Raw genomic sequence first — 14,651 nt, 5'->3', positions numbered from 1 at the left:
CAGCTGGATGGACAGGGGGATTGCGAGGCCAAGACCCTGGGAGGGCTGTGGTCACCCAGGGGCCAGGCCTACTGAGAACCTATGAACAGGGTGTTCCTCCCCGGCTGAGCCGTACACCTGGTACCAGGGAAACAAGATTATGGCTCCGCCACAGGTCCCCTACAGTACATGTTGACAGAAGCTCAAGAGGTGCTCCTGGTCTCAGTTCCAGAGCACCTGTAGGCTCAGAACAAACACGATGTGGGCCTAATGGGGACGATAGCTCAGGAGGTAGAGCTGGTCGTCTAGTAATCTAAAGGTTACTGGTTCGATCCCAGGCTCCTCCTGCTAGCATGCTGTAGTGTCCTTGAGCAAGACACTTAACCCCTAATTGCTCCTGATGGCTGCGTCCATCGGTGTTTGAACAATTGTAAGTCGCTTTGGATAAAAGCGTCTGCTAAATGTAATGGCTGGAGTTACCCCACAACAGGTACATGCAAACCGCAGTACCCTTTAAAAAGGGAGGCTGAGATTGGCATTGCCCCCCTTTTTGACTCGCTGTTAGAAAGAGGAATTGTAATACCATGCCCCACTTCCCCATGTCACACACCCATACTCCAAGTCCACAAGGCCGCACAGAAAAAGCAACCACACACACTGCAGGCACCAGCCGTATAAACTACTCCCTCGTGGGAAAACCTCAAAGAATTCCAACAGAACACAGGGAAACAAGAGCGAGCCACATGGAAGAAAAATGGCGGCCGGGTAAATGAAATATGGGAGGGGCAAAATGGGAAGCCCTTCCCCCCAAAATGTTTATACCCTTATTATGCAAAATTGACACATTGGAAGGACAATGTGTCAAAGCGGGCAATGGTGAGTGAAATACAGAAGCATTGGGATAATGGGAGGGGGATTTACAAATTATTCTCCAAAATTTTGAAAAAATGTTTGATTTGTACCACCAACAGCATTGGTTGCAGCCAAGCAATGGCGCCGTCTGCGACACCGGCCCAGATGCACCATTCGACTACCTGATGATGGACTTTGTCACCCTCAACCCATGCTGAGGTAAACAACATTGCCGAGCAGTGTTAGACGTATTTTCAAAATGGATAGAAGTATCCGGAAGTATCCGGCTTCTCTTGGGGCCCAGGGGTCTTCTGTGGCTGCAGGGCAGGGTGCTCGGGCTTTCCTGCAGCCGTAGGGTGCCTACGCGGCTGCAGAGCTCGAGGAGGGGCTTCGGGGCCCTTTCCGCTGCTTGGAGCGGCCACGACATAATACCACCTTTATACACCAGAACCAATGGGGATAAGTAATGTACACTCACCGGTGGAAACCTTCCCATCACACACACACACACACGCGCACCACACCTGCTTCAAATGCACCCCAGCACCCTTCGGGTTGCATTCCTCTTCTTTCCTCCCTCATTTACTGCCATATCTATAACAGGAAGAGGCCATGTGCCCATTGTAGTTCTAGTTTTCTTGAACCCAATTAATTGTTTTTCAATACATTTTGTCATACAACATACATGTTTTCGTGTAAATGTTCTTTGGTTATATGTTATCTCACTCGTGGTGAATCTCCCCCTCTCAGAGTAGTGATCAGTTGTTTATAGACCCAAAACTTGATAAATAGTTCTCCAAAGTGGGGGTTTGGTGGTGGTTCTGTATAACCAAACACAGGTGCTCTTGACATCCTATAGGTCATCCACAAGACAGAGTTATTGCAGCAATTCTTGATGATTTAAGAATTAATAAAGTGTTGCATTGCAGGTTGAGAACTTGAACTCCACTTGCAGACTAACTTTGTCCATGATGTAATGACATACAAATACTCTGTGTCGTATGCCCAGCATGCTGACAGCACAGGTTAAAACCCCCCCCCCCAAAAAAAACCAGATAAAAGCGGGGGTTGGCAACCTTAACTATCAAAAGCTCCATTTTAGGGCAACAAAAAAAAAAAATCTGTCTGGAGCCACTAAACAGCGTGTAGCCCTAAAATGAAGGTATCACAGCCTATTGAGTCTAAATGAGCTTATTAAAATTACTCAAAACGAACATTCGTTAATATATACATATATTTTGTGCAATGAAGTGCAAATGAGAGGCAGGACAACGAAGAGATGTCTCGGGTGGTTTGGCAGAAAGCACCCGCTGGCGGGAGCAGTGGCTAAGAACATTGAGGGGGACACATTAAGTGGGGGGTCTGGGCGTCCTCCCTTATAAAATTTTGAGCGTGAAACACTTAATTCTCCTTAATTGCTTTTGCTGCATACATTTATGTTGGGAATTCTTTGAAGTTCTTAAAATTCTTAAAAGTACATTTGCTCTGCTTTCTGCAGCAGTTCCAAGATTGCTCTCTTTCTATTATCCCCAGCCGGATACTTTTCAACAAATGCAGTGTGTATGTTCTGGAATGTCTTTCAATATTATCTTTTTTGTTTGCTAATTTCTCGCCGCAGATCAAGCATAGCTGTAAGCCAGCAGAGTTGGTGGTGAAAGCAAACAAATCAGTCCACGCACTTTTCCTCCAAGGCTTTCCTTTTTGGGGATTTGGAATGCATAGCTACTGTATTGCCTGCTGCTTCTATCCAGTATCCACTCCCAGCTGTCTGCTCTCCCATTGGCTGAAATGTCTGCATGTGCGCGAGTAACGGGCTGACTACTCGGTTTTGACTGGTTGCTCGACACGAGGACCCCGCCTCGTCAAGTTCCTGTGGCGTGCGTACGAAGCAGCTGCATTCCGTCAAAGCTGGAACTCGGAACTTAAACACCTTATGCACATTTTAGTTGACTGAAATGTTATACGTTGTATAGGCTACACATTTTTACAATTGAAGAATGTAAGAGTCACTTTCGGCCTACAATAATGTTGAAAAATTTCCGTTATTCATTTCCATATCATTTTTTGTCAGCCACAGGGAGCCAGGGGGGAGGGGCTAAAGAGCCACATGCGGCTCTGGAGCTGCAGGTTGCCGACCCTAGGACTAAGGCAATGGAGGACACAGGCATGGACTGGGTGACTACCATTAGTGCTAACCGCTATGTGCAGTCGCACAAACCCCTCCACAGGATTATCACCGAATGAGATCCTGCATGGCCAGCCCAGGAACACGGGCTTGGATGCACCCACTGGTCCCCAAACACCAGAACGAATAGAGGATGTAATGATGACTTACTGTTGTAACCTTCTCACTGTGCTTAGACAAACCCACCTACAGATTAAAGCTGCCCTACCATCCCCTGCGGAGGGACCACTCCACAACCTGCAATCCAGAGATTGGATAGTGGTCAAGGACTTCCGGAGGAAATGATGAGGCGCCCCCAGGTGGACAGGACCATACCAGATCCTGCTCATCACAGCATTGGCAGTAAAGGTTGCAGAAAGGGCCACCAGGATCAACGCCAGCCACTGTCGGAGGGCCCTGGAACCCCTGGAGTAGGGGGGGAAGAGCCAGCCATAGGCCACCGCGCCTGGCCGGACTGCATTACGTTTTAGGAATCAGTTAGTTTCAGTTAGTTTGTCAAGTACAAATTAAGTAGTAGTTGTGTTCAGTCTAGAACATATTGTGTGTAATCACCGGGTGCGTTGCATTGACATTTCACTGAAAATATGTGTGGAAGTATGTATATGTATGTGACAAATAAACCTCTTGAATCTTGAATCTTGAACCCCTGGCCGAGCTGGAAATGGAGATCTGGCTGTGGGCTGCGTTCCATGGTCCCTCTGCAAGACAGTTCCACTATAAGCATGGAGCTCCTCAGTTTGTGAATACACCATGTGGTGCTACTTGGACACATCTTGAGTGATGTACCCGGGGTCAGTCGTCGGTGTTTCGGGTCTCTAATCATCAGACACCCTCACCCGGGCGACCCAGCCAGGGGTGATCGGTCCCCGGCTTGTGTCCAAGTGGCCTGCTACTCCACGGATCTCCCCTCCGGATCCACAGCTATTGTGAGGCTTTTTCAGCAGCCTCCAAGATGTTTTTGATGGCTCTTTTGCACAGCTGACCTTTTGCTCCAAGGAGTTTGAGGGTTCGGTGCAATGACTGGCCGGCAAATCCCTGGCATCCAACATCGACTGGTTCGCCATGGGCTTTCCAGCCATTGCTCCTGTACTCAGGCCTCTTCAATTTGGTCTTCCCGGGGAACACTAAATTCCACTATGACCAATTGCTTTGTAGACTCCAATGTTAACACTATGTCTGGGTGGAGTGAAGTGGTTGAGATGTGTTCTGGGAACTTGAGCTGCTTTCCCAGATCGACTTGGAGGTGCCAGTCCCTTGCAGTGGCAAGAAGCCCACCTGAGGAGTGTGGCTGATGTTGTACCTTCTCCCCAGCTCTGACAAAGGTGATGGACTGCTTGCGGGTATGCTGGTTCTTGCTGTTCTGAACCGTTGCGCTGATTGTGTCTGCCAAAGCCCTAAGGACCTGGTCGTGGCGCCAGCGGTACCGCTCATCGCCCAATGCCTTCGAACAGCAGCTCAGGATATGCTCCAGGGTGCCGCTTTTTTGGCACAGTTGGCATGGAGGCATGTCATGCCAGGCTCCAACGATGCAGATTGGCTGGGCTTGGGAGAACATCATACACTGATTGGATGAGGAACTTTATGCACATTGGTTCAGCTCTCCAGAGCTCTGACCAGGTGATCTTACGCTGTTCTGCATGTTCCCACCTAGTCCAGGCACCATGCTGGTACATGTCGACCATCTTGGTTCGGCGGTCTTCCTCCACCTCTGCTCGTATCTCATCCTGAACCAGTTGGCGCTTCTCCCTGCCTCTGGCTTTGTCATAGTGTGGCTTGGGAAAACTGTCCAGTCCTGCCCTCCCCACTGCCACTTTGCCTACCAAAAGTTAGTTGTTGAGGTGGTGAAGAATTCAACATCCTGCTGGATGGTGTCACTACCAGGGCTAGGAGGGACCCAAACGCACGACACGGGGAGACGGGAGGCAGACAAAGGATGTTTATTAGCCCACACGGTGGAGCTGGCCGGGGGGACCCGGTCAGGTATGGATGGAGCATGGCTGGGCAGGGATGATGATGACCGGGAGGAGGGGTCCAGGTGGAGAGACAGGGAACCGGGCTGGATGGAGAGGGACGGACAGCCTTGGTCGATTAGCGGAGACAAGCAGGTAAACCGGGCTGGCTGGAGATGGACGGACAGACTGGGTCGACGAGAGGAGACAAGCAGGTAAGGGGAAGACGACACAAAGAGACATAGACTAGAGACTTGAAACAAGCACTCGGAGCTAGGAACTTGGAACTAGGAATGGAGCCAGTAGCTGTACAACTCGGGTAAGCTAGTTGACGGTCTGGCAAAGAATGACTGGGAAGCTGGAGACTAAATACTGTGTAGAGTGATTCAGGTAATTGATCCCAGGTGTGTGCAATTGGCTCAAGGGGGGAGCTGCAGATGAGGCAAAAGAGGCCTCTAGTGGCGCTGGGAGGCCGTGGGCCTAACAGATGGTCCTTGGACCCCACGTCCCTCCAGTCCGATCCCCCTCTAGCCTGGCCACTCTCCACCTTGTTATAAGGTGATCTTTTTCCTTCGCTCCTCCATCAAAAGGACTTCCTGGGTTTCCCACAGGGTTTTACCGGACGTCAAGGGCTAGGTTTTTTCTGATAACCATATACAACGTGTTATATGTAGGCATTTCCGTTTATTTCTTGTGTAATGATTATTTATTTTATTGAATTTGTTCCCACTTTATTCTTAGTATACATTTATACATTTGGATTGATTTAAGGTTTTTATTGATTTAAGGATTGATTTGATCTTGTTTTTAGTTTTTGGTTTATGTTTTGAGATTGGTTGTCGGTTGCTGTTTTTTTTTTCTGTTGTAATGTGCTTTACGTATATATTTTGTTCCCCTTTTAATATATGCTCGAAGGGGTGGAATGTTACAATATATTTGCCACAATACTGTATTATTGTATGATCATATAATCAAACACAGTTGTGTGCGCTCATCACAATAGACAACTCCCATTGAAACCAGTTAAAACCAGTTCTAGTCAGCTCATCGCCCGTCACATTGTGACATATCCCTATGTCATGACCCTTGATCAAGAGCTAACTCGCGTCTGTCTCATCTTTTATTTAAATATTCAGTAACCCATAATTTTTCACGGTAACAGACCCTGTATTGATTATCATGGACTTAATAACATCACAGTTAAAAACAAGTATCCTCTGCCTCTCATCAGTTCTGCCATTGAACCGCTGCAATGGTGCCACAGTCTTCAGCAGTGGAAGCATTCAACACCCCGCTAGGCCACTTTAAGTATTTAGTGATGCCTTTCGGCCTCCAACACCCCAGCCGTCTTCCAGGCCCTCGTCAATGACATGCTGAGAGACTTCCTGAACTACTTCGTCTACTTAAACAACATTCTGATCTTCTCCCATGACCTGTCTGAACACAAGCTCCATGTCTGCCGGGTTCTCCAAAGGCGCTGAGTTGCAGCCCCTCTCGCCAGACTCACCTCCCCCACGGCTCCCTTCGCCTGGACCCCTGCTGCTGAGGAAGCCTTCTGCCGGCTCAAAAAACGTTCAGTTTCAGCTCCCATCCTGGTCCAGCCCGATACAACTTGGCAGTTCGTCATCGAGGTTGACGTCTCCGACGTAAGAGTGGGGGCCGTTCTCTCCCTTTGCTCTGGTCCTGACTCCAAGCTTCATCCCTGCACCTTCTTCTCACGTCATCTCTCCCCGACAGAGTACAACTATGCTGTAACAACAGGGAGCTACTGGCTGTTAAGCTCGCCCTAGAAGAGTGGAGGCCCTGGCTTGAGGGAGCTGAACAGCTGTTCATAGTTTGGACAGATCACAAGAACCTTGCCTATATTCAGTCCGCTAAACGACTGCGTCAAGTCTGTTGGGACCTATTTTTTGGACGATTCAGTTTTTCCATCACTTATCGCCCGGGGTCCAAGAATGTCAAGCCTGATGCCCCCTCCCGCCAGTTTGACTTCGGAGAGGCTCCACCTTGTCCTGACACCATCCTGCCCTCCAATTGTCTGGACCCTGTACGTGATGCTCAGAGGTTGATGTAACAACAGGGAGCTCACTGATTCAGTGAATCAGTGATTCGTTCGCAGGGATACACTCACAAGTGAGTGAATTGCCCCTTTTCACCCAAAAGATTTGAATCGTTCTGGTGTGGTGTGGTGAAGTTCGTCGCGAACTTCACCACACTATGAAACACCTCTGTTAATGTCAAAGGGATAACAGTGGAAAGTGGAGCCGATCAATCTCGCCATTGTTCCATCGTTGTTGTGTGTTGAGTGTGTGTCTGGCTGTGAACCCTGGAGTTACCCTCCATCAGGCAGGGGACAAAGCGTGTCCGAAATTAAAGTGTCTAATCAAGCTTAATTTGATTTAGAAATATGATCAAATAAATCGAAAGGTCTATATTTACTTTTGTTGCTGTGTTTTGGATTGACACCTCTCCCAAAATTCTAATTGTGACAAGGTTGCGTCCAACGAATAAACTTCTGTTCCCCCTTTATTGAATGCCTTGTAGGTTTGAAATGTTTTATTATAATGAAATATTGCGTAAGTGCTAATATGTAAGTAATATGATGATAAACCTACTGTATCTTAAAATGATCTCTGCTGATAACTTAGGTGTTTTTTTTTTAAATCAAAGATATAAATAATTTTGCTGTAATTTTTAAATTCCATGTTAAAGCAATTATGCTACACACTTCTCAAGTTGAATTAACAAATACAAGATATGGCCAAATTAAATAACTTTGACAAGACTATGTGTTGGGTATCTTACACAATGTAATACATTTAATCATACTGTCCATGTTTTATTATAAAAAAAAAAAGAATAAAATCCCATCCATCCCTTGGACGGATTACACTTCTGGTTCATGTGGCCAATTATCAACAATTGACCTCCATACATTCTGACCTAAACATCTAATGGGGTGTTCCCCTGGCTGACTGGTTGTAGAGCTGCTACTTGGGGCTAGTCATTAGCTGGGGTCAATAGCACCCAGGCGGACATTTACAGTAGGGGAGCAGTGTCTTGACGTGTTTTTGGTTCAGCAGTAAAGCAGCCCCTGGTTCCTGGAAGTATCATGGTATGAAAGTTGTTTAGTTTCATTCTAAGCATAAAGGCAGTATGTATTATGAGCTGAGTAAATGTATTAATACACGCAGCTGCAAGTGTGTTTTTGCTTATTTGTTTGTGTGTTATAGGGCTACAAATTTCTTGTTTTGGGCTATCAAAACCCTGGGGACGTCCCCGTAACCAACCAATCTGCCATTGGCAAGCCTTTAAAAGCACAAATTTGTTTTTTTGGACACAAGGAAGCGAGCTGAATTAATTCTCATGGTTTACAGGCCCTTTATAGAGACAAAACAATAGCACTGTGGGGGATACTGGGATTTCCAGTGACCAGGACGAAAAGGGAAATATGCCGGTTGCATTTCAATTAAAGTTTTTACCCATGTGTTCAATATGTTCTCATCAGTGCAGCAATTATTTATTATATATTAAAATAAAAGTTCTCTCATGTTTGTGTGGTGTTTTAATTAATTGTGTGCTTATAATGAAGTGAGGTATGACCTGAGCATTTTAATTATAAATTTAATATGAGTGAGCACAATAAGCAGCAGTAAAATGTATTGATGAAGAAGGAGTGACCGCTGACGCTGACTTGGGTAAAATAATAGGTTTATTACAAAAGAACAGCATCCGTCCGAAGCCCCCCCCGAACTCCGCAGCCCTGTAGACACCCTACGGCTGCAGGAAAGCCCCGAGCACCCTGCCCTGTGGCCGCGGAAGACCCAGGGGCCCCCAGAGAAGCCAGAGGGCCGTGGAGCAACCCCCACGCCCAGCCCCGAGGAGCATGACCCAGTCCCAGGGAGCACGAGGAGACCCCGCACCCCAGGGGCGCACACATACAGTACAACCAACCCCCGGTGTAGGCACAAGACGCACCCGCCGGCACAGAACCCGGGCTATGGGCGCAAGGCATGGACCGCTGGCCCGGATCCCGGCCCCACGGAGATAGACCAACACCCCGCCCGAGCTGCCCGCCCCACGGGCAAGCCGACGGGGCCCCCATGCCCACCCATGCCCTCACAAGGGGGAGGCCCGCCCCACCGCATCTGACCAGCGTCAGTTTTGGATAATATTACAACAAATGAAGAGAAAGATGAAGCCAAACAGGACCACAGATAAGGATATTTATTTTTCCCTATCTTTCTCTTTCCTTAGGCTCAGATTATACATATGATTGGAGAAAATGTCAGGTGTCAGGGGTAAGGTCAGAATAGTGGAGGAGTGAAGTAGGAAGTAGATTTTTTTTTTTAATAATTTGATGAAACTCAATAAGCCTACTGATATTTAACATCTTTCAAGTTTCAAGTTGAATTTATTAAAGTTTGACAAGACAGGGCACAGCAGCATAAAAACACTGTTTTTAAACAGCGAATCCTGAAATGCATGCAATTAAAAACAAAATACAAAGGTCATTTTTTAAATAATTTTAAAGCATGAGGAATAAAGGAGAGTTTTTGTCTTTTGGTTCTGCTTGTGGGCACTACGTGTTATCTGCGCCGACCAAGCGACTAAGTGGGGGTTGAGACTGCAGATAGGAAACCATGCGGGCGGGGGGTGAACCATCCTTGAATATTCTGAAGAAAGAGAGAAGATGGAATGCCGATGATCCTGCAGCATCGTATTTGCACCCTCTCCAGCTCCTCTGAGAGGCCTTTTGTCAGCCCACCCCAAACTGGGCTGGCATAGTCAAGGATTGGACGAATGAAGGTCAGGTATATTTGTTTTAAAACGTCACATGGGAGACCAGCTCTTTTGGCAAAACATAGTGTGGCACTTTTGCCTACCACAGGGACCTCTGGCACAGAGACTCAGACGACAGGGTTTCAGACACACATTTTATTGTAGGGAGTGGGCTAGGTGAAATGGGCCCAGGAGTAGATGGACATTTATCATGACAAGGGCTCCTATGCTGAGTGTGTGCGAGATGGGGGTTTTGTCTGTTGCTTGTTAGACATACTAATGAGCAACAGGTATGCAGCCACACTGATCCTGGGCTCAAATTACCGAGACCCAGGACAGGTGTGGCTGCTCAAACCACACCATCCCCACACCACACTGAGGTAATGGATCCTTGGCGGTGTGTTTGAGAGCAAATACTTGATTTGTGTATCCCATGACAAATCAGATGATATCTGAACTCCAAGCAGTTTAAAGGTGGAGACTCTACTGATGTTTTGGCCAGAAATTGTTGGAGGTGGTGGAGAGGAGATCTCTCCTGGCACTTGTTACCATACCCATGGTCTTAGCTCCATTCATTGCCAGTGAAAACTGCTGTCCCCATTCAGCCACAGAATCCAAGGTCTTCTGATTCAGACCATGTAGAGACCCTGTCAGGAGCTCCATGATTTTAAGGTTAGTTTGTTGATGCAAATGACAAAGATCAATGGGGACAATAGCTGTTGGTATTGCTCAGAGATCAGACTCACAGGAACATTTAGCTCCTCACAATGAGCCAGAGGGGGTGACAGACATGTCAGCCAGTGTATTAAGCAATAGACAGAAAAAAAGGGAGACAAATATAACTATGCTTTCCATGTATTCCGTTAAACTAAAAGCAAGGAACTTTTTGCCAGTGGTCTTAAATGAGACAACATTTATGTCCAATGTTTAAATAAAATCTTAAAATATATAAAATATTTAATACTCAATCGTTAAATTAAAGAGCAATATGAGGCTTCAGATACATTCTTCTTTTAAACATTGTAGTGAATGAAAGAATATGATTAAATCCACCCCCAGTAAGTGAATTTATTTCCAAACCAGAAAACAGTATCATGTTCAATTTCTCACATTTATAATTAACTAAATTTCATTAAAATCAGTTCAATATTAAGTAAGTTTAAGTCTATTTTGTAGAGAAGTCTGCATCTCTCCTTACATATCGTATTTGCTTAATAGCGGATGTTGACCGCTCCAATATGGAGGATGAGCAGACGCATAGCAGCGGCATACAGCAGCTCATTCCTGACATTCCTGTTGTAAACTAGTAGCAACATAGCCCGACGCACCATAAACCAGTCATTGTGCTTCAGAGTAAAACACAGCATGAATCTCTCTTGTCTATCTTTTTTTAACTGCAACTCTACATTGAGATTTATGGAATTATTGCTTTAAAAAGTAACAGCGGCAGCAAAACTATATTTCACTATAATGGTTACATTTTGCAATTCATCCGCGGTTCACATGCAAGCCGAAACGTGGGCAGTTTTGTCGCAAGAGCAAAACACATGCTGTCTCTCTTTTATCAGATTTTAAATTTGTACGCTTCATTCAGGGCTTGTCATTGTTAGTCATTGAGACTCTCCCCCGGACAGTTTTCCGAGAGGTGAAAAATGGCTAGAGCCTGCTTGGGCTTGGGCCCCTGATGTCTTTGCATTCTAGCAATGCTCGGGCGCAACCATACCCATAAGGCTTCATACTCATCTTCCTCCAAGTGATTTAATCTTTTCTGTGTGATGTTGTAATAAGCACACAGTGCGGCTCCTCCTTCCCTGCCGCCCTCGCGATTGCGCCGATGTAAAATGTTTCCAGGAAAAGTTAAAATAGAGTCTAGAATGTCAGCTTTCAGCCGGGTCTCTGACACTGACTCTGTTCACTGATATACTGTGTAACTCATCACATTTGTGGCATAGTGAATTAGAAAGGAGAAAGGAGAAATACGGATAAGGATTGCTTTGGTTTGTTTTGAATTGTGCTTATAGGGAGAGGTTTATGGCATGGGAACAACCTGCAGATGTATACAGTCTTTGCTTAGTCAAGTGTGGTTCGGTGACAGCTGTGGTTTCACAGAAAGTTGGGCGATTACCAACAACTCTACATAAAGTATTGCACAAATAAATTTTTTTCCAGCTTTCTTACCCTGAATTGAATTGTAGTATTGACTTAACTTTTGAGGCCAGTGATGTAGCAAATTTCCTCAGGCTTCTTAAGATTTGTGTATTGGTGATATATCAAAAATGTGCCATTCTCACCAAAAAAAAGGAGCATTAACTTAAGAACGTTCCAGTAGTAGTCACCATCCAAATCGCGTTTCCCAGAATCCATTCAAATTCTCTAAAAGAGGATTGCAGTAGTTTGTATCTTGGCCCTCAGATTACCCATGTTGCCTTTCAAATATTTGATTTGTCGATGTATTTCGTAGCTAATACTGTGTTAAAAACAATAAATATGTTCTTCCTGCAGCTTAGACATGCTCCACACTCAACAACTTCCAGTGAAAGCACTGAAAAATGGCTTTCAACAGATGATGCTGCGAAAGGCACAGCCTTGTGGACAAAGTGTAAAAGGTCAACCGAGTCATTCAGAGTGTGTGGGAGGGGTCAAAAGAAACAAATTGTTTGTGGAACAGGAGTCCACCCCCCACCGAAGGAGACCACGTGGGGAGCCATGCCGAGCACACCCGGCCAGGCTCAGGTCCCTGCCAGGACAGGACCAGATGGAACGTCTAACCAGTCACCCCATCATCAAATGTTTAACAGAGATGTTTAAATTCCAGTTTCTTAACCGAGCACAGCACATCTTTGTGGCTTGGAAGTGCTGGCAGGTGCAATTACATCTCTCAGGAACGCCAGGAAAAGCAGAATCAAATCGAGACTCTTTTTACTGATTGACTCATCGAAAACCACATCTCAAAAAAGAGCGGAACATTTCATCACTAGCTGAACTCGTGCACTACAGCTAACAACCAGAGCAGAAGTCATAGCAATAGATAGACACAATTTGTCATTTGTCAGGTGACTGGCAAATTGCTAAATTTTTACATAAAAATTGGTAAATCAATGCATTGCTTCGGTAGTTGGAACGCAAGAGCGCGTCCTGAAAAAACGTAGGTCTCACATTTCTGATTTTGGTTGCGCATGGGCATCTATGCACCAGGTATGCGCATCACTGGTCAAGACATAATAGCATAGTAATTTTCCTAACGTTTGACCTTAAGTAAAAAAAGGAAAGATTGGTTTCCTTTTTGAAGATTTTAAGCCTTGTATAAGTTCATGCAGGACACATAAGTCATAGTCAGCTATAAAGCTATAATCAGCTGTCAGCCTGCTATTCGTAGCCAGCTGTAGCTGATGGTTGGATCAGCTGTTCTCACAAATCACAGTACATTCTCACTAGAAGGTGGTCCATTAAAATATGTTGCCCTTCTTCTCTGACTGCACCAAATTCTGCTCTGACTACTGCTGCAGGTAAAGCTGTGCCTCCACCACGCCAGCCGTCACCTTTCTGGTTTAGAGCCGTACCATGGCTCAAGGGTGAAACTGTATTTAGACATTGAACTGTATTTCAAAATTTTGCTTTGGGTCCACTGTTGTATACCCACGGGGGTTTTCTGCATTGCGCTCCCTGCTTAGCTTAGCATGCTGCTCGGCTAAATCAGGGCGCATCTTAAAGAGTGGTGCCATCAATGCCAAGCATAACTGCATATGCATTTATTTGTTTCAATAAATGGCAAAACTATGATGAGTGCTCTTAACTCAACTCCAGTTCATGATGTCCTCATCTGTTCCTCCAGTCATTTTCTTCTTAAGGTAAACTGTAGCCCTGACAATGTAAAAGTGTGAAAAATATTTTACCCACCAGACATTGTAGGCATCCTTTATCACAGTGGATTTCTACTCCTCTTCAGGGACTTTGTCCTGCAAGTCGTTGCCATGCGTACTCTATATTCAACATTAAAAATATATGCTGCCATTAATTTGACCACAGCGTAACTCACATTAAGTAAACACAAACAGCCATAGATGGTTAGTGTAGTGCTGATATGGTTTGTCCGTGGTATCTCACATACTCATAGTAATAAGCTTGAACATAATATATGTAGTATGGGGTGGTAATGCAGTTTTGGATGCAGGATGCACTGCACAAAACTGTATTGTTATTTTCTTTGTTACTTTTCTAAGTAAAAGCACAAGCATCCAATTGTAAAATGCTAATATGGATATATATTTTTTAATAAAATACTTTCATACTAATGTGTAATTACAGTTATTAGCTATTATTTACTTATTTTTTTGTAGCTATAATTGGGTCCAGTCACTTTTACTCATAGTGTAAATAATGTTGTGTTTTTTGTCATGGAAACAGATTCCAGTATAAATTGAACTGGTAGATGTGGACAAACATCAACCATGAGACAAAATATTTCATACAATTTAATAATTCCAAAGAAAAAAAAAAGCGAGAGCTATAAGAGCCGGCTCTTATCAGCGGGCTGAGCAAAAATTATTCACTGCAAAGAGACAAATTCCCAGCACTACTACACTTAATACCGGCATTGTGATACCAGTAAATACTGTTATGCTGTTATTCTGGTTTTACAGTCTGCAATATGGCATCTGCAATGTTAGCTCATGATACATGTATTTACATGTATTTACAAACATAACTATGAGTGTATTCGCGATGTCGATTTTTCATACATCTTGGCTAAATTAACTCTTTAATCGATCTAGCCAGTCTAACTTTATGCAATATATCTAAGCATTATAAACTGTATCACATAAGTTGTTGTATTTGACCCGATCCCTTCCATCACTGCACTGCACACTGAATTCTACCTCACTACAGTATGGCGATAATTTTTC

The sequence above is a fragment of the Zeus faber genome (assembly GCF_960531495.2).
Source record: "Zeus faber genome assembly, chromosome: 4".
Classification (NCBI taxonomy): domain Eukaryota; kingdom Metazoa; phylum Chordata; class Actinopteri; order Zeiformes; family Zeidae; genus Zeus; species Zeus faber.
Note: the sequence above shows the minus strand (reverse complement) of the source record.